This window comes from Corvus cornix, chromosome 20 (assembly GCF_000738735.6).
Source record: "Corvus cornix cornix isolate S_Up_H32 chromosome 20, ASM73873v5, whole genome shotgun sequence".
Taxonomy (NCBI): domain Eukaryota; kingdom Metazoa; phylum Chordata; class Aves; order Passeriformes; family Corvidae; genus Corvus; species Corvus cornix.
In genome coordinates this window covers 447289-473826 of record NC_046349.1, presented here as the reverse complement: position 1 = coordinate 473826, position 26538 = coordinate 447289, and the positions used below count along the sequence as shown (strand labels likewise).

General features: G+C 44.5%; 1 protein-coding gene across 4 annotated transcripts in view; it reads left to right on the top strand.

Moving 5' to 3' along the window:
• The first annotated feature begins 777 nt into the window (after window positions 1-777).
• NDRG3 (NDRG family member 3) overlaps window positions 778-26538 on the top strand; it is a 64829-nt gene continuing 39068 nt past the window's right edge. For 2 of the 4 annotated variants that reach the window (XM_039563374.1, XM_039563373.1), the window contains exon 1: window positions 779-873. The gene's annotated coding sequence lies outside the window, so the exon portion shown is untranslated. Of the gene's footprint in view, window positions 874-25174; window positions 25245-26538 lie in introns of all 4 variants that reach the window. The other 2 variants (XM_039563372.1, XM_039563371.1) reach the window with 2 other exon arrangements.

Sequence of the window (26538 nt, the reverse complement as noted above, 5' to 3'; positions counted from 1 at the left end):
CTCAATCCTAAATGTTTAGGGTAGGGCCGTACCGAGGGTAAGACGAAAGGGATCCCACCGCTGGGGATGCCACACTACCCTGCAAAGCGAGTGTTTCCACCTGGAGACGTTCCTGGAGAGGGGGAAAGGCAGGAAGAGGTGGAGGATAGCACCCGCCCTCCACGGAGCGCTGCCCAAAACGCCAGACAGGCAGCGAGCTCGCTGTGGGATAGGGATGGCTGCAGCCCCCAAGCGGGGACGGAGGGGCAGCCGTGCTCAAAGCTCACCCTATCGAGCAACGCCAACCCCCCCGGCGTCGCAAGCCCCGGCCCGGCCCGGCTCCGCCCCGGCTCCGGCTCCTGCTCCTCCCCGGCACGGTTCCAGCTCCAGCTCCGCCCCGGCTCCGGCTCCGCCCCGGCACGGTTCCGGCTCCGCCCCGGCTCCGGCTCCGGCTCCGCCCCCGGCTCCGGCTCCGCCCCGGCTCCGCCCCGGCACGGTTCCGGCTCCGCCCCGGCTCCGGCTCCGGCTCCGGCTCCGGCTCCGGCTCCGGCTCCGGCTCCGGCTCCGGCTCCGGCTCCGGCTCCGCCCCGGCACGGTTCCGGCTCCGCCCCGGCTCCGGCTCCGGCTCCGCCCCGGCTCCGGCTCCGCCCCGGCTCCGGCTCCGCCCCGGCTCCGCCCGCGGTGCCCTCACGGCCGGGGCGGGGCCCGGCGGGCGCCCACAGCGAGGCGGCGCCATCTGCCGGCGGGAGGGGAAGGCTGCGAGAGGCGCCGCCCGAGGGCGGTGGGGGGCGGCGCCATGTTGTTTGTAGTCCCGACCCCGCGCAGAGGCGGCCCCGCGCAGGCGCAGAGCGCTCCGTGCCGCGGCGGGCGGAGTGCGGAGGTACCGCGGTCCAGGTGAGCCCTGGGCCGGCCCCACGGGACCCCCCGGGACCCCGCGGAACCGCCGCGGCTTTGGGATGCGTGGCTGCCCCTGGGCAGTAGGTGCCACGCGACAACGGCGGGCGGGCTGGGGTCGAGGGCAGCCGCGCCCGCGGTCACCGTGTGTCCCGCCGCGCCCCGGCCCCGGCGCCGCCGGGGGTGGTTTCGCCGCGAGGAGGTCGGTGCCGCCGCCGAGAGGCGCCGCTGAGGGGGGGCTCAGCGCAGCCCGGCCCCGCTGTGAGGCGCCGGTGGAGGGACCCGCTCCCCCCGCTGCGAGTGGGAAACGATCCTCGTCACGCCGGGCTGCGCTGGGAGCGGGGGAAACGCCTCGGAAGTGCCCGAGGTTATTGCGGAGATGGTTTTTTCATGTAAATAAGGGACGGGAGTGCGTCGGGCGTTCTGCTTTCTCTCATTTATAGCTTTTCTTCCGGGTGTTCAGATGTCAGAATTCTCGTTTGCATTATTTACTTCAGACAACGCAAACTGGGTGTTTATCTTTAATTCGGCCCAGCCTTGTCGGAATATGAATGGAAAGGGAATAGCTTTTAAAAAATTTTGTTGATTTGAATCATCATGTCTCTTTTTTCTATTTAAGAAATATTTTGTATTTAGTATAAGTCACAACAGGAATTGAAAACACTGTAGCAAAATCAGAGGCTTCTGCTATCTTAAAGAGCATCGTTATAAACAGCAGTACAGAAGATGGGATATTACAAAACAAGCGAGGCTGTGAGCCCTGTCCTGGCTGCTGGGAGGCTGGCGGCTCATGGCACTGCCTCGGGGTGTTGCACTGCTGATTGAGAGCCTGGGGTCTGTACCGTTCTTTGGTGGCTCTCAAGTCTGAGGAGGTTGGAGCCGGTGTGCAGTCGTGTCATAAAGTGTGGTCACACCATGAATTGCTGTGAGATTGGGGCTTGGCCACATGCGTGTTTGCTCCGGAGAACAGGAACTGTCTAGTAGGGATCGGGGGGTTGTGTCCGGGAAACCCAAGAGTCTTTGTGCTTGAATACTGAGGTGATGAGATAAATGGGGGTTCCAAGTGGAGAAGAATGCTCCCTCCCTGGAAGTATTCAAGTCCAGGTTGGGCAGGGCTTGTAGCAACCTCGTCTAGTGGAAGGTGTCCCTGCCCATGGCAAGGGGTTGGAACTGGGGGAGCTTTAAGGTCCTTCCCAACCCAAGCCATTCTGTGAAGAATCTGCTTCTGCTACGTGCGTCAGGCATGCTTGTGAGCATCCCGTGTTCAGAGGACTTGGAGGCTCATTGCTTTAGCTTCTGCTTTGCCTTGTCTGTAGAAACAACAGTCTTCCAAATGATGGAGCCTGGCAAACCAGGTTTAGCAGCAGTGTATCAGTCTGGGGGGAAAAGAAAAAAGGTGATGTAAAGTCAAGGAGCTCAAGTTAAAACTAGTATCAAGGTTTTCTAGTACAATAATTTCCTTGGGCTAGGTAAGCAGAGCTTACCAGATGTCTCGCTTAGTTAACTGGGGAAGAAGCAAGGTGATCAGTAGGATTCATCTGGATTATTGACCACTGGACTGGGGATTGTTGAGGGAGCTCAAGATGGGCAATGACTGTTCCAGTTTCAATTATTTGTTTGGATTTTGAAACTGGTGTGGCACACAAGGCACCTTGTCTTAGGGCAGCAGCTTCGTGTGCCTTATATTTGCCTGGTATGGAGGTGTTTGCAAAGATAAAAGCTGGAAATGTTACACAATGAAAATTAAACAATATTATACAATGAAAATTATACAACTACTGCAAGCAGCATTATTGGAGCCTGTAACTATTTTCCTAGCTACTCATTCTGCATCTGAGGTTAAAAATTAATTGAAATTAATAACCATGTTTGATTTGCATTTTTCTAATCTCAGATTACCTTCAGAAACCCTCCAGTGCTCCCATTTGCAGCTCATATGTCACATTGGTCATACATGCCACAGTCCTCAGTGTTTTTCATTGGAAAGTGTAAGTGTAGTGGTACCTTTAGATTTCAGAGGCTTTATTATGTACAACATGTGTTTTGGTTCCTTAAGGATATACTAGAAAATTTTTTAAAAAATACTTCTGAGACTTTTTTTTTTAAACATTCCTCTGTTGTATGCTCAAGGTAAACATTACAGCAAAGTAGAAATATATAGCTATTTCAGTAAGAAGCACAAAAAACTACAGTCATAGTATAGTTCAAGGACAAAGATAAAAACAAAAGAGAAAGCAATTCAGTTTTAAATTGGGGGGGGGAGGGGTGGTTGTTTTTTATGTGTAAGAAGAGACTAGGGGGTTTAATTTTTAATTACTTAATTGTCATTCTCACAAACAGTAGCTTAGTTGCTTCCTGGAAAATGGTGAAGCCAAACCCTCAGTTCTGTTTCCATAGGCAGTGCTAACACCATAACCCGCCCTGAGCAGGGCTTATCTTGTGCTCTTGTGTCAGCTGTGTCTTGGATACAAGTAAATATGTCTGTGCTGCTTAAGCCAATGTTGGGCACTGTGCAGGGCTGGCTCAGGCTATTTTGTCTCTGTGAATATTATGGCCTGGTTTAACCTGTGATGGTTCCAGAGGAGCGGTTTGGTACTGTTTCCTTGTGTAATGTTAGTGTTCCTGATAGGTGTCTCCGTGCCCCTCAGTGGTTTCATGTTCATGTGAATGTGGTTTGGGAGGAATAATAAAATCCTGTATTGCTTTCCCCCGAAACTCCCAGTGTTCTGGCCAGCCAGGTCAGTTATTAAGCCAAGCAGTTGTGATTTGGTCCTGCTGTGGAAAGGGTTGGGCGACTGTGCCTTCTACTGTGCAAAGCAGAGTTGAAGAGAGACTTCCATAACCTCACTTGGTCTTCAGTTGTGTTCTTGTAAATTCTGGATTGTAAATGGGATTTGCTGGATTTTTAATGATCTTATTGATCACTCACCGTTTTTCATCTGGTCATATCTCCTTGTATTCTGTGACTGGTATAGCACCATTTATTGCAGTAATTCAGCAGATGCTGTGGGAAGCATGGAAGGAATAGCTCTGTTTTCATCTGACTATTGTCCTTCCTAGACTTGGATGCATTTCTGTATTTACAAAGGGTTTAGTTCCCCGAAGGGGTTTTCCTTATTTTACATAATATAAGAACAGTAGATGTTATAAATGTAATGTTTAATTTTGAAGTAACCTTTACTATTCAGCCATGTATAAAGCAGACTCTCTTTGTAGTTACCAGATGGACTAAAGATGTGAAACCAGCACTTTTATTCCCCCCACAAGAGCTGGATTTGTGACTTTTACCTGTGTGTTTGAACAGAGAAGATAGGCAGTCAGCTGCTTCCTTTTAATCTCTGTTTTGGTGATGAAGCTGTGTGTTACACATCTTAAACTGATCTAAAGACTGGCTGCCATGCAAAAGGACTGGCATATTCTTGCCCTCTCTTGTACCACCTTCAGCATTTACTGGAGGTTTTCCTGATCCAGTTCAGTTTGCTGAATAATCAGAGCACTAATCCAGCCCCTCTGTGTCCTCATCTCCCCAGAAGATCAGCTTTTGCCAGGTAGGTAGGCTGAGTGAGTTCACAAAAGGGCTGAGGAGTACCAGAGACATAATTGATTTTTATGGTGTAAGAACACTGTTCTTTTCTAAAAGTGACCAAAAAGAGAAGAGCATAAGGTCAGGATGTATAATAGAAGCCTTCACCTGATGGTCCTCTTGTCTCTTGTCATTTGTAGAATGTCAAGAGGTAGATGTTGTTTGCTTTTATTTTGTTCATGATTAATGCATTTTTCTTCTGTGAACTATAGCCTGTGTCTCCCATCCACTGAAATGTATGGCACTGCCACATCCCAGGGAGATTTTTCCAGAGCACAGAATCACCTTGTTGGTGCTAACTACCTCTGTTTTGTTTTGAACTTGACAGCTGCTGGCTTCATTTCCTATCTCAGCTGCTGGATGGTTTGGACACAGTGAAGAACTGATCTCGATTTACCTTCTCCATTCAACTGATGATTTTACAGGTTTCTGTCATATGTCACTGCAGCAATCTCTGTTTCCAGGCAGAAGAACCCTAGCCTGATTGATTATTCCTCATTCATATTTTCAAACCTTTTTTCCTTTAAAAAAAATATTTTCCCTTCCATTATGTCCTCTTGAAAGGAAGGAGCAGGCACTACATCCAGGATTTAAGATGCAGCCATTCTATATTTTTATATGGTAGTTTTATTACTAATAATTTTCTAACATTATTTTTTCATGCACTGAATGACTTTGAGCTGATGCTTTAATCAGTCTGTTGTGACTCCAGCAAGACTTTCTGAATGTTAATGATCAATTTGGAGTACACCACTCTATATGTGAAATAAGGACCATTTATCTTCAGACTGCTGTGCTGAATTTAGTCTGTTATTTTATTTCTCCATTATTACTCTCAGAGGTTTTTTCCGCAGATCTTCAGCCAGCTTTTCTCTTTGCTCTCAGAACAGATTGTATGGTAAGGAGACTTTCACTCTGCTCGTTGCCCCTTTTTCCGGACTTTATGAATACAGTGTATAGCAGAGTGCTGCAAAAGGCTCCTTGCAGTCTCTCTCCCTGGGAAAAATAAACACTTATGCCCACCCTCTGTGGTCTGCATTCAGCTGAATGTTAGTCTAGGCAGGGGCTTTCCCACTCAGGGTTTTCCCAAGTTCTCCCGGTGTTGACTGTGCGGCAGTTCTGTCTGCTGTGAACGCTGCTTAGGGAGAGGCTCTGCATGTCCTGTGCCCCTCTGGCACTCCTGCCCCGCAGTGAGCCCAGTCTGCAAACAGCTTGGACTGGAAATGAGCCCAACAAATTACAAATTAACGCTGATTTAGTGGTCTTGTACTGGCAGTACACCAATGCGGGGGTTTAATTAGAATCAGTTTAGTCAGGTAAGTGCATATGTCTGTGCTTGCTGCTGCTGACTGAAACTGCAGCCTTACAGGCTGAACTAGTCTAGACTGAGGCAATGTGTCTGTGCATGCACTTCCTATTTCATATTGTCATGTTTGATGCTGTAGTTAGCTTAGCGTGGCTTGGTGTATGAATTACACCAGGTACTAATTCAGTCAATTTTGTGATTGTGTCTTGGATGGTTTTCCTGGGCTGAGGCGGGTAAACAGTCTGACTCTGGGTTAACATCTGGATTTCCTTAAACAAAGACAGTGATTAAGGAGGGGCTTTAGTGTATTTATGTAAATTAATAGGGGTCTAGTAATACTTTTTATCCTATATATGGACTTTGTTCTAATTTATTTATAAGCATCATAAATACCTTAAAAATGTAAATGGAAATTCACAAATTTTGCTACTGATACCCTATAGCATTTTGTAAATTCTAGAATTATTTGGGGTCTGGGTACATTTAAGTTTTCTAAATACATGGGATATATATCTTTAATGAAATTTCTGTTCACTAAATTGATTTTTCAGATCTGTTCTTGAAAATTTGCCTGGATTCTCCAGTACTGTTGTCACACAAAGTAGTTTTCTCCTGAGGGGTTTTTTGGACTGTCTTTGTGGGGAAACTGAAGTTAGGTGCTTATGTTTTTAATGGTTTCTTTTGGCTGTGGTAGTTTTAAAATTTATTACTTAGCCAGTAAAATCGGGGCAGGGGCTGGGGTTCAGGTTGTGGAGGTATTTCTACCTTTGCACAGGCAGAAAGAAAAACTTGATTTGTATAGTTTTATGACTTGGATTGGAAAAGGAGGGCTTGTGTTTGGGTTGTGCTTTGTCCAGATGGTAGAAGGTGGGGCCTGGGGAGTGGTTTAAGTCTGCTTTTCTGTGCTGCCAGCTCAAGTGCTGCATGGCTTGTCTCTGCCTTGGTGGAGAACTAATGTTATAGTGCTGGGAGTCTTGAGAAAGGACATGCTGCACGGTTGACAAAGAAGTGTTTTTAACCATTTTATAAGAGCTCTATATTTGCTATTTTCCTTATGTAGATCATTCTGATACGTTTTCCAGAAAGAAACGACCCTTGTTACAAATTAAACTTTCCTCCTTTAGCTTGGATGAAAAGATTATCAAATACATATCATATGGCCCTCAGAAAATCCAGGGAAGATTTTTTTTTCATTTTACAATGCAATTGGGCTTTATCCATCAGCCAGCCTAAAGAAAGGCACAGGACTTGGTGAAAATCTTCATGTGTATTAGCTCAGCCATAGAATAAAACTATTCTTTCCTGACATTTTTAAAGTAGTTAATTGGAAACATTAATTATTTTTAAAAAAAAATGAGTAAGAGATATATTTTTTTGTTGCTTCTAGCAGTAGGTGGATGGAACACTCAGCAGGTATTCCTGCCAATTCATGTTTATCAAATAGTCTGTGAGGTCACCTGTCAGTGAGTGGCCTCTCTGCTCCATCCCCACACAGGTGAGCATGGTCATGCTGCTGTGAGGTTGCAGTGCCTGTGGGGGTCCAGGAGTACTTTGGAGTTGAGAGCAGAACTGTAGGACTGCAGGGCTGCTGGTTCACAGTGAGGACATTGCTTTAAGAGAAGGGATATTATATTCAGCATTTTAAACTGTGCAATGCCTATATAATGCAACCACTGTAGCTGCTGCTCTGATGATGTAAGAAACAAAAGGAAGGAGTTGTTGCTTAGAAGACTGTCTGTCAGGATGTCTCCTTGGTGAGACCTTGGCTCACCTGTGTTAGCCTGTAGTGCTGGGCTGTAGCCTGGATTGTCTCCCCGGCCACAATGTGACTTGGTAGTGTTGGGCACTGTGCTCATTCATGCTGCTGTGCCATAGAACTGAATTATTGTAACTGAAGAGTTGGCATAATCTAGGGCTCTCAACTGGCATTTTTCAGTTACTGACCTGTCATTGTCAAGATTTCAGCACAAATGTCTAAGTTGCAAAAGAGCTGGACTTTTCCAGCAGAGTGAATGCAAAAGCACAGGGGGAGCTGTAGCTTTGTTTGTACAAAAGAGCTCATGAAGTAGTTCACGTCATCTCTGCTTAAATGCCATATTGTTTTTTCCCAGTGCCACGTTGAAGAAAAAGCAAGGCCTCCACCGCAGAGAGCAGCAGCAATATGGGCTGTGTGCTGTAGAGATCCAGGCGTACCCCAGCCTGGGAACGCTGCTGTATGGTGGCTCATAAGAGAGTAAAGGTTTAAAATATTCTTTTGTCCACACTGAGCAGAACCATTGCCCAGGTATTCAGTACCTTTTGGACACTTAATTTCTGTATTTGTAACTGGTTTTAAATGGACTTGGAGCTCATGGCTATCCCGCCCCTGGACTCAGTTGTGGGGCTGACCACATGAGGCAGGAGCCAGAGACAAGTTGTCTGTGATTTCAAGGGATCACAGAGTTTTTCTAATCTTCTACTAAAATGCCCCAAACAACTCAAAGTCCGCCCTGCTGTCAGCCAAGCTTCAGGAGACACCTCCACCTCAAAAGCTTTTTCTCTGATCTCTTTGGTAGCAGCTGAAACCTTAGAAAATGGAAACCATGAGCATTTTTCCTGTTTCCAACATGCAAAAGTGTTATTGATGTGGAATTGGAAAGTGTGATGCTTGCAGCTGGAGACGGTCTTTAAAAAACTTAAAGCCGGGTTGATTTTTGTTGTCCTGGTATTTGAATACGTGCTTGTCTGGACGTATTTCATGTGGTCAGAAGATCTGTGACCAGACTCTTTTGTCACAGTAATTGCTAACTGATTTCTCTGTGGCTGTGCTCCAAGGGAAGGAGCCATCTCAGGTCTGTGATGGTTACTCAGAGGTGTTAACTTGCCTTAAAAGTGATTGTCACTCAGCCAGTGTTCCAGTTCCTGCCCCAGACTGCAAGGAAGTTAAAAACCTTTGTTGATCTGATTTCCCTGGGGGCTATCCTGGGTCTTCTGAACTTCTGTGTTGGCATGCTGGCAAGCATAGAGGTGGAGGTGCAGCATAAGAAATGCCATCTTCCTTATCGCCCTCCCCCTCCCTGTGGAAATACTCACAGCTTTTACCGCGGAGCAGGCAGCAACACCTCCCCTCCCCCCAAATCTCGCTTTCTGATATATCTATACTTTGGGTGGTAGATGGAAGATTTTTTACGATTTAGTATTTTAAAGATTGGACTGAATGATCTTAGAGGTCTTTTCCAATCTTAATGTTATCCACCTTTCTGGTCCCTCTCTGGCCTGAGACCGTCATACCAGAGCAGTAATGGAGACTTCTTGTACCCTTCTTACCAAATGTTTTTTTGCTTGTTTTGTTTTGTTTGTTTTGTTTCCTGTTGATGTTGAGTATGAATTGGTACATTTTGTGTGATGTGTACTTCCTTATTGTCTTCACTAATTCTTTGTAAAGGTATAGGAATGTTGGCAACGATTTCCAAATTTTAGGTAGCCTGACAGTCTTGTATCCAGGTATTGAGCAGTTCTTGAAATCTGGGAAGCAAGTGTGTCAGCACCAGGGCTGCCTGGTCACGTGTACTCCAGAAGCTTCGCAAGGGTAATGAATCCGTCAAGCCCTTTGGATAGTGATTGAGCTTACACTGTGAGAAATGGCTTTTGTTGTAACATTTGGTAGTAATTGCCTAAATGAAGTGTTTTCAAGGGGAATTCTAGGCCATTATAATTATATGTATGCTGCACTCACTCCAGTATAAAAATGTCTTTAAAACTATTTGCAGAGCTCACCAGTTGGTTTCTTGGGATGGGGCTCTTGTGCCTGTTCCCCGTGAATGCATTCCATTTCTGGCAGTGGTTTTAGGTGTTAGAAAATGATAATTCCTTACTGAACATTGTTTTCCTTGGCAGTGCGGTGACTTCTTAAAATGTCTAAGAAGTCTGTCATTCTGCCCTTTTTTTTTTTTTTAAATTTATTTTTTTTTAAATTAACTGTGATATCCTGAAGGGAGCAGAATTTCTGTAGGAATTCCAGCATCAGCAGTGAAGAGCAGATGGGAATGTGCAGCGCTGGAGGCAGAGCAGAAGAAGCTTCTGGGAAGGGATAGTGAGCTGAGTGCTTGTGTCCCTTGGGGCTGAGCTGCAGGAAGTGTCCTCACGAGCTGGTTTGGTCTGGGGAAAAAAACCTTAATCTTCTTTTTCCCTTGTTTAAAAAATGTTTTGTTGAGGTTGCAAAACAAGGACAAGACAGCCTTCAAATGCCAGCTTTGGAAAGGGTGTTGCATAGGATTTCTCAGACAGATGGAGGAGGCATTCACTGAGCACTATATTATCTTTTTTCGTCAGTAGTGGAAGAATAATCCAGGTTTTTCCTTGGGCCTTACAAAAGATAACCACTTTTTCCCCCTTGACTTTAATTGTTTCCTTTTTCTTTAATAGAGACAGGAGTTTCTTAACAATAAAAGCAATAAAACAGCCAGAGAAGCCTGTGATCCCTTCTAAGAAACGAAGAAATAAGAAATAGGATAAAGTCCATTGTATGGTATAGTAACCTTTGAAGAAATTCATAGTAGAATAGAAATACGAGTTTAAGACAGTGTATAAAGGCAGGAGAAATACTGTCAGTACTTCATTTTTGTAAAATAAGAACTGTTTAGGCAGACATTATTCAGCCATTTAGGGAGGTTTCCAGAAGATGAGTCTCTCTGCTTTCTCTTTGGTAGTAGTTGTTGGGGAAAAAAATTGAAGTGGCTCGAAACACATTGCACCAGAAAGCTTAATTCGTTACCTGAGCATTGTCTGAACTGAGAAGTGTAATGCAGATATCTTGCTTTTCAGTAGTTTTATTCCTTGATGTGATGTATTAATGTTTCCTCAGATCTCTAGCCTTCAAATGTTCTGGGCTATGGATTGATTATAAACATGGCACTTATGCTGCTATTTTTATCATGTCTCCCCATTAAAATGAACTGCTTATGTAGAAGCCATCCTAAGTCACCTTGTTGGCCTAAAAATGACTTAAGCAAATACAGTCTTTGTATTGTCAAAATGTTCTGTAAGGAAAGGCTCACAGAGTTTAAATCCTGATCTTTAAATATTTCATTTAGTGAAGTCTGAAGTATTTTTATCATATCCTAAATCACTAGACTCAAATTTTCTTTTGTGTTTTTAAAAAAACCCCAAGGTTTCTGAGCAGCAGTGATTCCAGGGTCTGGGACCTCAGCTTTCAAGACTGGCATTCACCTTTCCATCCATCAAGGGACTTGTTCCATGCCCACAGTCTCTGCTTCCCTGCAGCAGGGTTCAATAATCTGTGTGGCTCAGAGGTACAGGGAAAGCCATGTTGTGGGGAGCAGAGGTACTCTCCTCCTAGCATCTTCTGGTGGCTCCAAGCTCCTGGGTGCAGTTGCAGTAGGAGGGGGATCTCTCTTCTCTTGTCTGGCCTGCAGTGGTTTCTGGGCAGCTGTTAGAAAGTTCCGTCCTTGTTTTACTGGCATGCCTGTATACTCCTCATTTTTAAGGGATCAACAGTCACATCTTAACATTGACAGCTGCTGCTTCTTCCTCTGAGCACCTGCATTCACAGTCACCACTGACCCGGTGAGAAGCTTGGTTGAGCAGTGCTGTGCTGTCTTTCTCATGCAGTGGCTAGATGAAGAGTGATGACTTTTATTACTGCTGATTGCATAATAGAAGGTAGAAAACAGCTTTCAATCAGTAATGGTGAGGGTTCTATTTTACTCCAAACTGGCTGTAGAGGCATTGCAGGAGAAGTAGCCTTGGAGCTTTTACCTCTTCCTTGGTTTCTCCCCTGACTGCATCTTCATTTGAAGGAAAATGAAAACATTTAACCTCTGACTGAGGTGAATATTTAACGGGAATGTGTCAGGTGCCAGTGTACTGGGCTGCAATGCAAAGTGTTGGTCCCTTCATTAAATGCAAAGTTATTCCATGCTGACTCAAAAGATCTCAAGAGAAACAAGACTACTTAATCCCAATGTGTGGTTTGGTGAAAGAACTGTGGAGAAAAATGTGTTATCCTGTGCTAGACAGGAGGTTCAGATAGATCAAAGAAACTGATCTCTGACTTCACTGTATTAATATCAACATAAGAAGCATTGCCTGAAGGGTCCAAGAAGACCAAGAGTACAGCCTAGAAAGAGACCATGATGAACTTACTCAACTAAACCAGATCAAGCCATTGTTTTGAAAAGAAATTAATGCCTGAGCCTGTGATGATTCCCTCTGCACCCTTCGTTTCATAAAAGCTCTTGAACAAGGAGAGGAGTGTAGGACTTCTCTGCAGTGGATGGACACTTTTCGCAGCTCCTAGGTACTAACCTCGTGTAGCTCATACTCAAATGGAGCAAATGTACATAAAAGGGCTAATAAAAAAAAAATCAAAGTTGAAGTCAACTTGAGGTCAAGAGAGAAGCATACGAGCATCTTAAATTTAAAATTATGTAATAAAATATTTTTTAATGAAATTCCCAGCTCTGGGAGTGGTAGGGGAAGCAGGGCATTATGTCAAAGGTTGCATGCACATTTATGAAGGTTTGTGGCAGCATTAAGGCACACTTCTAAAGAGAAACTCTATCTCCCTGAGGAAGTGTGAAAGTCCTATAAAACAGTGAAATCATAGGAATAATCAACACTGGAGCTCATTATCAGCATAATCTGGCAAATTTTTTGAGTATAAGAGAGCTAGAAAAGAGAGAGCTGATGAGAGAGCAAAGGCATGGAATTAGAAGACGGAAGGAGACATTAAATGGTTTAGGACTTTGCACCTCGGAAAGAAGCCACTGGGAGGACAAAGGGAAGTAATAAAGCTTTATGGAAGGATGACTGGTGCAGGAGGTGAGTGAAGAATAACTGGCATTTCTGAGACCATGAGGACTGTTGGGATATCCAGTAAAAATACAGCTATAAATCAGACAGACGGAAGATTTATTTTATACAGTATTTTCACAATACTAACCAGTGCCAGAGAATGATATGGAAGCCAGAAGCACAGAGAAGTCAAAGTCAGAAAAATAAGCAGAAGACAGGCAACAAATTTATTTTTATCAGCAAACATACATTATCATAGTAAATGGAAGTTAGGTTTGAGGAAACATGAAAAAAATCCTGTGGTACTAAGTGATAAAGCAGCATTTTAAATTCAGCATAGTGAAGTAATGCAGCTGGAGAACAGCCCCCACTGTATGTGTACAGCAATGAGCTCTGAATTGCTTTTCCAGTCAGAGACAGAACTGAGGGTTATAATAGGCAGTTCTATCAAAATATTATCTCACAGTTTAGAAAAGCAAATTGAAAGTTAAATGCTGGTGGAAAAATAATGGTGATCAAACTAGGAAACAGTGGTGTGTAAGCTCACAGTGCGCCTGTGTTGTGAGTGCTGCATGAGTTCTAGTCCCATTGCTCTCAAAGACCCAGTGAAACTGGGAGAGATTCTGAAAAGGTTGATGTGATTGATCAAAGATGTGCAATGAGTTTCTTGTAAAGAATGATAAACAGATCAAAGCTCCTCAGTTTCAAAAAGATGTCTTTGAAGAGGATATGATGGAAGCACAGTCTTAGCAGCATGGCGTGTATGTGAACCCACTATTCACTGTCTCTTTTGATAAAAGGACTAAGACCACCAAATGGAAATAGTGGGTGGCAGGCTCAAAACAAAGTGAGATATTTCTAAAATAGGAGCAGGACCTCCTCTTTGGCATCGAGTTCTTAATCTGCTGGAACGAATCCCTGGATTTAAGCTGATTTATTCTGCAGTTAACACTTCATCATAATGTTGTTCATGGGGCTTTGTAAGCTTAGCTCTAGAGCTCTGTTCACAAGAGAAATCCTTTTCAATGGTGGAGTAGGTATATGCAGCCTGGCAGGCTAAAATGGCCCCTTGGATCAGTTTTCATTGGGAAAATCAGTGCAACTTCTCAACAAAATATTATAGTAGAAATACTTGGTAAAGTCAAATACAGTTTCTGCAGCTCAGGATATACAGCCTCACCTTGTGTCTGGTGTTTTCAGGTTGTGATTGGAGTATTAAAACTTCTGGGACAGCAAGACCATATATACCCTCTTTGTCTGGGATTAGCTGGGATGGTGGCATTTTCTTATGCTCCGGTGGTAGTTCCAGCTGCATCTACTACAGAAATAATATTACATTAATATACCAACCAGTTGCAATAGTGTTGTTTTGGGATTGCTCCACAGGAGTTAGAAAAGCAGAAGGTTTTGGATTCATGGAAACTGGACATGATTTCAGCATACAGGTACTATTTGTTTGTAGTTTATTACCTGTGCTTTATTTTATTTGCATATTTATTGACAATTAATTTCTTGCCATTTTAGGCCGATTTAGCACCTTGCTAAACATTTCTTTACTGAATTGTAAAGACAAACTTCACTAACTTTAACTCATAAACTGCTCAAGTGAATTGTGCTTTTGAGTTGTGTTCAACATCTGCTCCTGACCTGCAGAAGGGCATCTGGTCACAGAAGCATGTCATTATTTCCAGTTCATTAAATAAAAGCTATGACCTTAATCTGAAAATCCTTGAGATATTTGGAGTTTGAAAGAGTAGGGAGTGGAGTGGTGTAGTCTGCTGGTATTGCTGAGCTAACCCCTCACGGTCACTTGTGTGAGCACATGGTCTCAAGGACGTTGTGTCTCCCTGGAGGCACCTTGCTCCTGAGCAGGGCACAGCTGTGCCCAAGACTGAATCGGACTCTTGAGGTGCTGAGGAAGTGTTTGGTGGTAAGGTGGGTTGTTATCGTTTTACTTCTAAAGTGTTACTATGATCCAGAGTAATCATATTACTGAGGTTTCACAGATAACTAAATGTCCTGTGTTCTGTGGATGATCTCAGACCTCTCCACTGGTCAGCTAAAACTCATTAGCTGAAATTGCTGTGGACAAGGCTCAAAAGAGTATCCACACTTTGGTTCCCTCATGGCGGCTTAAACAAAGATGATATTCTTTACAATTGGGTCTGGCACCTGATTGTACCACAACTCACCTGACTAATACAGTCTTTCTTACATCTTACGACTACCCTTCTTCAGAACATTTAAAATATTTTCTGAGGATTTTTTTAGATACCACAGCTATAACACTGCAATACTGGACACAGGGTGCCATTTTCCAAAAGAATATGGCAATGAAGCTTGGAAAGGGAGGAAAAAAGAGTAATGTTGGAGTGAATAAAATCAAATCAGAAGTAACTAAGGCTTTCATTTTATGTCTGAGATGCCTGCATCAGCTTAAATTCTGCTTAAAGGTTAATACGGGAGAAATGTGCAAGCAATGTTACAGAGAAGAAATACTAAACCAAGTAAAAATATTTGATAATTTATCTCCAGGTGAAATTAGTGTCTTTAGAGAAGGTATTATCAAGCTTTTGTAGGGTTGAGACTGGTGTTCTAACCCTTGATGTTTGCCAAGGGCATTGGAAAGTTCCTTCTCTGGACAGCACATGTGGGCAATGGGAGTTGTGACTGCTCAGAGCTGTTCAAATGGGCTGTCAGAAAGAGATTATTTGATATAATCTCCAGGGTGTGTTACTTTATATTGCATATTTTTTTGGGGGGGCGGGGGGGGGGTGTAACAGTGGGATGAAAGAGTACTCTGTATATAATAGGTCAAGCTCTTGATAATTTTCATGACTAAAGGAAGGAGAGAGGCACTAAGATTTCATGGGCAAGGCTGCCTTACTGTTCTGCAGTACAAAGCCTGAGAATAACTTCTGTGTTCACAAGGAACAGCAGTGTTTCAGTGCACTGGGGAAGAAACTTCCACAGGACTTGAGAGAGGCAGACGCCGCCTGCAGTACACGTGGATGTACAGGCAAAGGGGAATTATTGTCAGGTGCTCTTCTTTTGCTGTACCCTAGACATTTGCTCTTGGACTGAATCAGACGGGATGATGCACTACTGTCTTGGTTTGAAAGACAGGTGTCTGCCAAGGAAGGCAAGAGTCCCTTGAAATGAAAAAAAAAAAAAAAATGCAACCCCCTTCCCTCCGAATTATTATAATTTTGAAATTAAGGGGCTTTCAGGTAAAGATATGAGGAACAGGAATAACAGTTCTTTATTATTATATATCTATGTGTGTATAACAAGGCAAACAAACAGCAATAACTATGGCAGTAGCAGCAAACAATCACAAACCCAGTGCCAGCCTTCTCGGCTGTCAGGCCCTTTCCCCTCGGGTGCAGTTCCGCTCGCAGCCGGCAGGGGCGCTGGCGGCTCCCGGCGAGCAGGGCAGGTGCGATGGTTCCCCCGCGGCTGCAGGGGGCGCTCCGGAGCGAGCTCGGGGAGCACGCGGCACTGGTGCCCCGGGATCCCGGGAAGGGATGGGACAAAGGCTTCACAAACCGCTGGGCAGCCGATCCCGGTGTCCGGCCAGACCCTTGGGAACAGCAGGCTGGCAAATCCCAGGTGGCAGACGAGATGTATCGAACTCCGGAGCTGCAGCGGGAACCCCCCCTGGAGGTCTGGGCAGGCAGGGCATGTGGAGCTACAGAACAGCAAAGGCTCAAAGCAACTGCAAAGGAACGGCGGGGGCAGGGCAGCCACAGCCCAGCTGCCAGCAGGGCAGGGAAAGGCGGGCTTGGGATGCCGGGATCTCTCCGGTAGAAGGAAGGCAGCCGAAAAAAACCAGAAACCTGCAGTGTTGACGAATTCCTTCCAGCCTCTCTCTGTCCAAATGCTGGGAACTAACAGCCCACAAGCCCAGGTAACAAAGAGCAGCTCATAGGACCCCGCCCTCAGTGGCCAGGACTTTTAGTTTTTCTTAAGCGCTCAGTAATTTGTCCCCCTGGCAACATGTATGGGGAAAATTCTTTAAGAGAAATAGAAAACAGAAGGAGAACTCCTAAAACCCCAAGAACTACTCAGGTCCTGCATGGTTCCTCACCTGTTCTTTTTCTGGAAAATATTGAACGTTTTTCAGAGTTGGCAATCAATTTAATATTAAGCCTGTTATTCTGATATATTAACATCTGCCCTGAAAAATTTACCAGATGAATTTCTGCTCCAACTATGCCTTTAATGTGAAGTATCTTGAGTTGACTCCTTATTCATTATGAAACAGTTTTAGAAAGGGAATTTTTAAAGAGTTCTGATATGTGGCTGTAGCAGCCACACATACTTTTGGATTTTTTCTTTTTATTCTGGTCTGTGATATTTTCAGATTAAAAATCTCATTGTTTATACCACTTGCAGCAAGGGAAATTCCCGTTGGATAAAAGGAAACTATTTTTGCAGTGAGAATGGTGTGTAATGCTCGAATCTACATCCTTAGAGATTTTCAAATCCGTAAGGCCCTGAACAACTGGATCCAGCTTTGAAATTACTCTTGCTTGGAGAGTAATCTCTCCTCCAGAAATCTCTTCCAGCCTACACGGTTCTGCAATTGCATCCAGGTCCCATAAACAGAAACCTTGCCGTGTTCCTGCGAAAGAGGCTATGAACAGGCTTCTGAGAAACTTCCTCTTAATTCTTACTTGAGGAATTAGTTTTAGACTTTGGTGTAGTCAGCTTTTTCCTTCTCTCTTGCTTTGGTGTGGTACATCCTTGTCTCATGCAGGTTTCTAAGGAATGAAATCAGGAATTAATCTGCCATAACCAATTCTTTCTAAACACAGAGGGGTTAAACGTGAAACCCATGTGATGGTTCAACTTTAGTCAGGACTAGAGTATTAGAACTAAATCACTTGTATTCAGATCTTCAGTTAGTTTTGAAAGAAGTAAAATCTTTGTGTTTTAACATCTTTGGGGGTCTGTTTACAATAACTGCATATCCTAGTTGACAATCATCCTTGGGATCATAGATTTCCATCATAAGATATGTGATGTGAAACTGTCTTAAGCTTGTGAATGTTTGCCTTATCCCAAATATGCAAAACTGAATTTCACTTAAGAGGAACCACCTTAACTTACACTGTTATTTCTTAATGAAAACTAAATTCTGAGTTGATCTAATCCATGGACTTTGGTTTGGAGAAGTTTGGGTGAGGAAAAAAGTTGTTACTGCTTTTACCAGATAGCTATTGCAGCAAAAGCTAGATTCAGATTACCTTTCTAAAACCTGTTCTTTTTTTGGTATAAGTTGTTTACCCAGTCCAGTTCACAGTAGATAAGCTTTGGTTTCTGATTTTGACCCCTCAGATTTTAACAGGAATCGGTGTGGGGGTGAATGAGGAAAGGCAGGGAAAGAAGGATGGAGAAAAAGGGAAACAGAAGTTCTATTTGCATTTTAGGAAGGTAAGGGCTTGGATCTCACAAGTCTAGGAGGCACCTTTTAGGAGGATGTGTCTGCTGGATTTTTGCAGATCTCAGGTAGTAATGATCAGAGCTGTTGCAGGAAGAACTAAACTCACAAGCAGCTTGGAACCAAGAACAGCCACTGGAAATCTGTAGAAAGCAAATTTGGTTTGGGTGAACATGGAACCTGGGGAGTAGGTCAGTTTCCTCCTCAGGCCTTATCTGACAAACTTAAAATTTGGGAAGGCATGTTTGGTACAGAGTGCCATCTGCCTTTGGCTTCTAGCTGCTTGCAGAAAAGCATTCCTAATTCTATGAAAAACATCACTTGCCTTCCAATGGTATTTTAGGTATTTACTTTATATGCAGTTTTATAACTGACTTCAAACACAAGTCATTCTTATGAGTGATGTTTAGCTTAAGTAGTTGGTGTTTTCTGTCCTATGTCTCTGTTGTATTCATGCAGGTGTTTGCAAACTACCCCTGTAACTTGTAAGGGAGGATGCTTACAGTGGCCGAAAGAAAATGTGGTCCAGTGCTGCATCACAGAATCACAGACCTCAAACACCTCATGTCAACCCCTCTTTCATGGGCAGGGACACTTTTCACTAGACCAGGCTGCTCAAAGCCCCGTCCAACCTGGCCTTGGGTACTTCCAGGGGTGTTTCTACCTACTCTGAAATAAGACATTACTGTGTTTTATCAAAAGGCTTCTATCCATTTCAGAAACTTGTAACATGAATGCCCATGCTGATGTGTACTTAGGTATTCATTTATAGGCCGGGTTACACGGAGCACCATGAACACTCTAGTGAGTTTGTGAGTATATTTCCCTACCCTTTTGTATGTGATCCTCAGCTTATACTGCAGGATTGGGAGGCAGTTCCAGAGGTCATTACATGTCTGGTCCTCATTGCATGAGTTGGTTCTAATGTGATTGTCTGATAGGCTCCTTCATCTCATTAAACCAGGAGAAAGCTAGCCTGGCAAAAAGTCTGCAGTACATCTGCTCATGTTGCAGTCAAGCATGCCAGACATTCCCCAAGGCAGGGTTTGGGTCCTGGCTGCAAGGGGATGGAGCAAAGGAGAGATCTGAAGGGTCTGGTTTTTCTTTCAGAGGTTGTGAGGTGAAACTCAAGTTCCTCCGTATGTCCTGACATAATACCCTACAACAAGGCAACTCAAATTAGCAAAATTAGAGTTCTGTCCTGTTGCAGTGGGGATCCTGCAACACGCATATATCAAACCAGGAGTCCCGTGGAAAGGAAATATATATGGACAGACAGATTCTTGATAGCTGTTTCAGAGAGATGTTTATTTCTCCAGCCGCATGGCCGGAGCTCTGCCGAGGAACTGTTCAATCACGGGACCAAGGGTCCTTCTGCCCGCGCAGGGGAACACAAACCAACCAATGGGAACGAGGCTGAGCAGGGGCAGGGAAACCCCGTGTCTGTGCCCTCAGGGCCCCTCTCCCAGGGCTACATGGCGGGGGAGGGACCCCAACACCTCACCCGTTTTATTTTAATAAAAGGAGAATGAAAACGACTGGATAAACATAACAAGAACAGTTTCAAAACAAAACAAGCCACCCTCCTGAGTCTATAAATGTCCAAACAGATTCTGTGGAACATCTTAGGGCTGACAGAAGGGAGACAGAAATCTCTGAGCATGCTTTGTGGGGAAACTGAGGCAGGAGAGGGTTTAACTTCTTCCCTTCCCCTTTTCATCCCCCACTCGGCATTGGAAAGGGATTTTTGGGGAAACAATTGGCAAAAGCATGGTTTTGTGAGGGAAACCATGGGTGAAAAAACGGATTGGGAATACACTGGGGGTAATAGGACATAGGGTAAAAGGGAAAGGTGGGATTAGGAAAGGGAGACTGTAGGGGGGGCTTACAATGGAGATATTGTCTAACATGACTACGATTTTTTGCATATATACTGCCTTTTACAGGAACACTATCAGGCCCAGTGACCTGCGATGCTTGTAACCCTTTTCTCCCTAGTACAATATTAAATTCCACCACCTCTCCATCTCCCAAGCTTGGGATCCATTTTTCAGGGTTATTCTTTTTAATAGCAGTTCTATGCACGAATATGTCTTGCTGGTTGTCACACCTTGTTATAAACCCATAATTTTGCTTAACATTATACCATTTTACTATCCCTAAGGTCTTAGTTACTATGATCTTTTCCTTTTTCCGAGTGGCTGCTGTTTTCTGTCTCGCTGCGTCTTTGCTCTCTCTTTCGGTCGCTCCCGTGTTGGAATTGTCGGGGCTGCTGGTGCCTGCGCGCTCTTCCCGGGGTCGCGTTCGCGGCTGCGCGGGCCGGGCCAGGCCGCGCCGCTCAGTTCTCTGTGCGTCGCCTCCTCTGCTCTCAGCTTCGCTGCCGCTGCCGGGCGCTGTACCCACGTCTCGGCCGGGCCCCCGAGCGATGACTCCCCTGCGCTCCGCTCCAGCGCACGTCTCGGCTGGGCATGGCTCCGTTCTACCGCCATCGCCGCCAGCCGCTGCCTGCGCTCCGCCCCTCTTGGCCGGGCATTCACGGGGCTCGCTCCACCACGCGCTGTGCTGGGCCGGGCGGGCACCGCCGGGTCCTGCCGCTCCTCGCTCCGCCACCGACACTGTGGCTCGGGTGGCTCCGCCCGCGCGTGGGAACTGCCTCGCTGCTGCTCGCAGAGCGCTCGGTGCACATGGTCTGGGCCGCACGGTCCCTGCGCCAGGCTTCCCTTCGCCAGGACACAGCTGACATTGCTCAACAGTCTCGGTAACTAAATAATATTCACGAAAATATTCTTCCATCGGCATATATTTTGACTCCAGTATTAACTGTGTCCAAACGGTTTTCCAAAAGCCCTTCGTAAGAATTAAATCCCAAGAAACATAGAAAAAGTTCTTAAACAACCATGCCAGGAAGTGTTTCAGTTCTTTTTGAGCTTGAATCAAGCTAAAATTTACAAATCGTTGTTCAAGAATCATTTTAAGTTTAAGATAAATGTCCATATGCGGCTCTGAGAGCCAAGAGTCTTCCCACGGTTCCTCCATAGTTTAGATATGGAATAGCAAAGCAAAACCAAGAAGAGGAATCCAAAGTTTCCAGGGTTTACTCACACAAATCAGTCGCTTAGGGATCGGGGATCGTTCTGCTCTCAATTCTCCACCATTTGTTGCAGTGGGGATCCTGCAACACACATATATCAAACCAGGAGTCCCGTGGAAAGGAAATATATACGGACAGACAGATTCTTGATAGCTGTTTCAGAGAGATGTTTATTTCTCCAGCCGCATGGCCGGAGCTCTGCCGAGGAACTGTTCAATCACGGGACCAAGGGTCCTTCTGCCCACGCAGGGAACACAAACCAACCAATGGGAACGAGGCTGAGCAGGGGCAGGGAAGCCCCGTGTCTGTGCCCTCAGGGCCCCTCTCCCAGGGCTACATGGCGGGGGAGGGACCCCAACACTGTCCTATGTTCTGTTTACACTCTTACCTAGATGGATTAGATTTATCATTCCCTAAAGCTAAGTGCATATGCCCCTGTATATAATCTGGTAGCATCCTGAGCATGTACATTAATCTGCTCCCTGATTCAGCTGAAGAGCTAATGCTGCCTGGACACCTGGTTTCTTACAATCCAACCTCAAACTGAGATACTTGACAGATTTAGAAAAAAGACAGCACACAAGGAGCCTTTTCATCAGTCAGTTCATTGATCCAAGTGAAAGGTAGTCCTGAAAAAAACACTTGAGGGAGAGGGTAAGGAGATCTGATTTTCCATGTTACTGCATAATCATCAGCCTGGTGCAAGGGAAGAAGAGGAAGGGAATTCTGTCTGGTGTAGGGAGGGAGGATGGGAGCATCCCTTTTGGCAGAAACTCACAATTGTATTAAATAACTAATGAAATGATCTCCTGAATTGTCTGTACTGTATCCATTACTGGTTTTAACTGTGCTAACTGGAGTTGCCTCTCCTGGCCAGCTGCCTCAGGAGGGACATGCAATTCAGCCTGACACATACAGGGATGTTTTCTGCTTGGAAGCATATACACAGGCTGGAAGTGATGGACAGGACAGCTGTGTGGCAGTTGCAATGGGTCTGAAGTAATGGCACTGATACTTGAGAAGAGGTTGTCCTTCAATGACACAGGTTGGGCCAAAATGAAAGAGCTTGTTCTGGGAAGCTCAAGGAGCAGTACTGTATGCATAAGGGGAATATTTCAGTAATGAAGAAGAATGGGCAAAAAGCATATAATAAAAATCTTATTTTACCAATTTGTTTCTCACACAATTGTATTCTTAAAATTTGTATCAGTCCTGTGAATGCCCCTTTTGCAAGCAGTCTGCAGCTAGAGCAGATTAAGATAGTGAAACATGGATTAAGATAGGAAAGCATCCTGAGACTTAGTCTGTCTTCTGTGGACTTTGATATTCCTATTAACCATCAGTATTTAATATTGAACAATATGTATTTGCTGTGATAAAACTTAAGGACTCTCCCATGTCCACCATGGTGGATAACTTGGAATTGGAGCTGTTGAAGTGTTTGATCACCTTGTGCCTGGAAGTATACTACTTTCTCATGGCCAAAATCCATTTTTTTCAAGTTTGAGTGAAGTAAGAAGAAAAGTTTGGGGTTGCTCTATGAAGACACTAGAAGAGATTTGGATGTATATACATATACAGCACAGTGGAAGGCTCTTCTTTACCTGAATGAGCTGAACCAGAAGCATTTGTGTCTTCTTAGCTGCTGAAGAGCAGAGCTATTTGTTCTTCCTGAACTTTGCACATGTCTGTGATGATTTTTAAGTTTGGTTTATCCAGACTGCACATGTATTTGTATATATATTTATTGCATTGTACATGCCAAGAGATCACCTTCACTGGTGGATACGTTACTACATTTGGTTTAGGTTGTACAATTTATATATTTGAGCGAACACAAAGTTTAAATGAAAGTCAATCTACAAATTTTTTCTTCTGTCCCAGTAGCACCCCATGCAAATGAACTAAAAAATATCAATCAAAATTGCATTAGAAAATATGAAAGCTGAGGTCTGACTAATTCTCTAGCTATACAGTAACTTAAACAGTGGTTCCTCACAGACAGCAAGAAGGCTCAGTTTGGTGTAATGGTTATGTTATGGAATGGTTTGGGTTGAAAGGGACCTTAAAGGTCCACCTTCCACTAGACCAGGTTGTTCTAAGCCCTGTCTAACCTGGCCTTGAATCACTGCAATTTAATGTTTAGTAACCAGTGAAAATGCAACTTTTTCAATAAGATAAATAAAATGCAAAATCAGCATTAAATTTCAGTAAATTGAAATGTGGTATTTGATGATAAAAATCACTGTTAAAATCTCATTTAAACAGATTTCCAATTCACCTTGCTCTGGAATGCTTTACTTTGCTCAATGCAATATGTACTCACATTTGATTAATTTTTTTTCACTTAAAGTGTGAAAACACAGTCAGTTAGTAGGAAGCATGGATGAAATGAAGCAGAAACAAGCTTGAAAATAAAACTGCAGAGGAAACTGAAGGATCTGGAGGAAAGCAGTCAGATTTCATCATAAGCTGCTTAAGAGCATGTTCCTGCTGAAGACAGCATTTTCCCCACTTGCCTGGTGTCGCATGGGCAGATGTGTGCTGGGGAGCAATTGAGGTCAGCTACACATAGTGAGTGCTCAAGGGTGGGGACACAGGACAGGGAGGAGGTGGCAGGAGGAGAAGGTGCAGTGGATGCCATGATAGTGACAGTGCCGATGAAGAGCTACATGTGTTTTGGTTTGGACAAACATCCAGCCAAAAACCTCAAGAGCCCTCACTGGTGCCTGGGTGGGATCTCCTGAATGACAGGGCTAGTGGAAGTAGGTGGCTCAGTAGAGGTGAAAGCACCTTGGAACAGATCCACTTGAACATGTCCTTCACTGTGGAACTGGCAAGAAGGGCTCTGTGGTTTGGTCTGAGCTGTGTGAGCTCTGACACTGGATGATACAGGTGTTGCTTTAGAGTCATGCCACTGGGCACAAAAGGACAGCATCATGCGAGTAACATGATTGGTGGTAACAATCACTGCTTATTTCATTTGCCTTGGGGAGAAAGGAAATGCTGCAAAGCTGTTTGAAAGAGATACCATGATCAGAAGAGACTCTTTCAAAGACAATAATTTGCACAATTTTCATCAGAAATTTCTCATTCCAGTTTATATCCTGGGGTGTCTCCACTCTAAAACTTCTTGGACTGTCCTGTATAGGGGAGCTCAGCATGGTTCAGTGTTTTCATGGGCACTGGTCCAGATAATGTAAAACACTTTTAAAGACTTTCACAGCATTCTTGCTTAATCAGCCCTGTGGTCGATGCCTGTTAATTCAGGCAGTCAGCAGGCATGGTGTCCTGCTTGCTGAGCTCAGTTACACCCATGGCAGTATGACACTGCCTTTATTTAGAATTGGACTCATCCAAAATTAATGGAAAGCAGGGCACAGACCTTTTCCTTACAAAACCATTGTTAAATGTAGGTCTTGTTTAAACACCTTAGGAATTATATGCACCAGCTGACATTTCTGTCCTAGGTGTAGCCCAGATATCAGGGACATAAAATCATGGTGGATTAGGAAGCTGCTATTGCTTTGCTCAAGTGCAATGATGCCTTAAAGATCTAGGAATAAAAGAACACACTTTCGAGACAATATTAGTATAGGAGGTAATATAAAGGCTGGTCTTTATTGGGGGCCTCCAGGGGCAGATATGGAAAAAACCCTGCATAGGGTGAATACAGTTTTGTAAGTTTAGCAAATTAGGATAATTGACAAGAATCTCCAATTAGAAGCACAAGTGATGAGGTAATTCCTCCCTGGTTCTACCCTTTTCTGAATTCCGCCCCCCCTTAGGTAGGAACTAAACTTTGTTTATGAAAATGTGTCTCGAAGAGCTGGTTTCAACCTTGGCTCCCACTGAGCCAAACCTTGGACTCCCAGGGCTTGGAGCCTCTGGAATGTGTTTTGTCTTTCTGTCTATCAGGGTAGGGAAAAGTACTGGAGCTAGCTAGGAACTATATAACTACACAACAACAGTCTACAGAGTTACAAATATATATGAAAGAAATGTAAAAGCAAAATCATTTTGGCAACAGTGAAAAGCTGGAACTGCACTGGTGAAGCAGAACACTGTTTCTTCCTGTAGGTACACAGTTTGCCTTGGAGGTGGAGCACCATGTGGCACATTCCCAAAAATGCATGAGCTGGAATGCAAAGTGAGTAACCTTAGAAAATATTCTGAAACCGAATTTGGGCCCTTTGCTTGTTTCTCTGGAAGTTCACCATGTCAGCCAGCACTTTAGTATAGAAAACAGAGTCACTTGTGCAGGTTTTGGGAAGCACACTGCTGTCCAGAGGCTTACACAGGGCAGAGGAGCCACAGAACAGGAATGCCTAAGGATCTCAAGGCCCGTAATTAAACTTACCTGAGATCTATATGCCAAGACTGTGGCTCTGCCCAGCCAGGCTGAGGAGCCGTGCCAGAGAGCTGGTTTTCCAGCAGCACAGGAAGCAGGAATCCCCTTATGAAGAACAGGAAAAGTTACAGTGGAGAGCAGTTACACAGCAAACATAGCTGAAGAAATAAAGGCCTGAGCAGCAAACCTGCAGACCATGGTGTCATGGTTTTGACACTGGCTAAGCACCAGGCACCCACAAAAAAACCTGTTCACTCATTTTCCTCTGCTGTAGCTAAGCAGAGGAGGGGAAATTAAAATGAAAACTTCATGAGTTGAGATAAGGATTAGGGGAAAAACATTTTAAGGGGAAAACAGGCTCAAAACTTAAACAGTTTAAAAAAAATTTATTATTAACATAATTAAAAGTAAAAAGGGTAATGAGAACTAAAACCTTTAGAACACCTTTTCTTCCCAGTCCGTCCCTCTTTCCACCGACCGCACAAGGAGACAAAACGTGGGGTTTTGGTCAGTCTTTCACTTCTTAAAAATCTTTCTTCGGTATGCTTAAGGAAAAGAGTTTATTTCTTCTGCTGTGCTGTGGGATCCTTCCCACGGAAGATAGTTCTCTGCGAACTTCTCCAGCGTGGTTTTAACTTTCACAAACAGCAGCCCGCCTGACCTGCTGTAACGTGAGTCCCTCCCACGGGCCAAGAAGTCTTCCCACAACTGCCTAGCGTGGATCATTTTAGTTCATGGGGTTTAGGCTTTTAAAGATGAGCTGTTCTAGTTTGGAAGCAAGGGTTCTCTGTCTCTATAAGCAAGGGTCTTCTCTCTCTGTTCGAGTTCCTCACTAGATTACAGCTTTTCAACATTCACTCGCGCCAGCGTGAGCACTGTTGCTCACGGGCTGCGCGTGGATCTCTGCATCCCCCCATGCACCTCACGAATTACAGATTTGTTGTATTATAGTCCTCCCCCGGCGTGCAGAACAATCTCAGCTCCAACGCCCGAAGTTCCTTACCCTCCTTCCTTTGCACCGACCTGAGTGTCGCCATGTTGTTCTCACGTGTCCTCTTTTCCCTTTCCTCTGACTCGGAAGAAAATTGTTGTC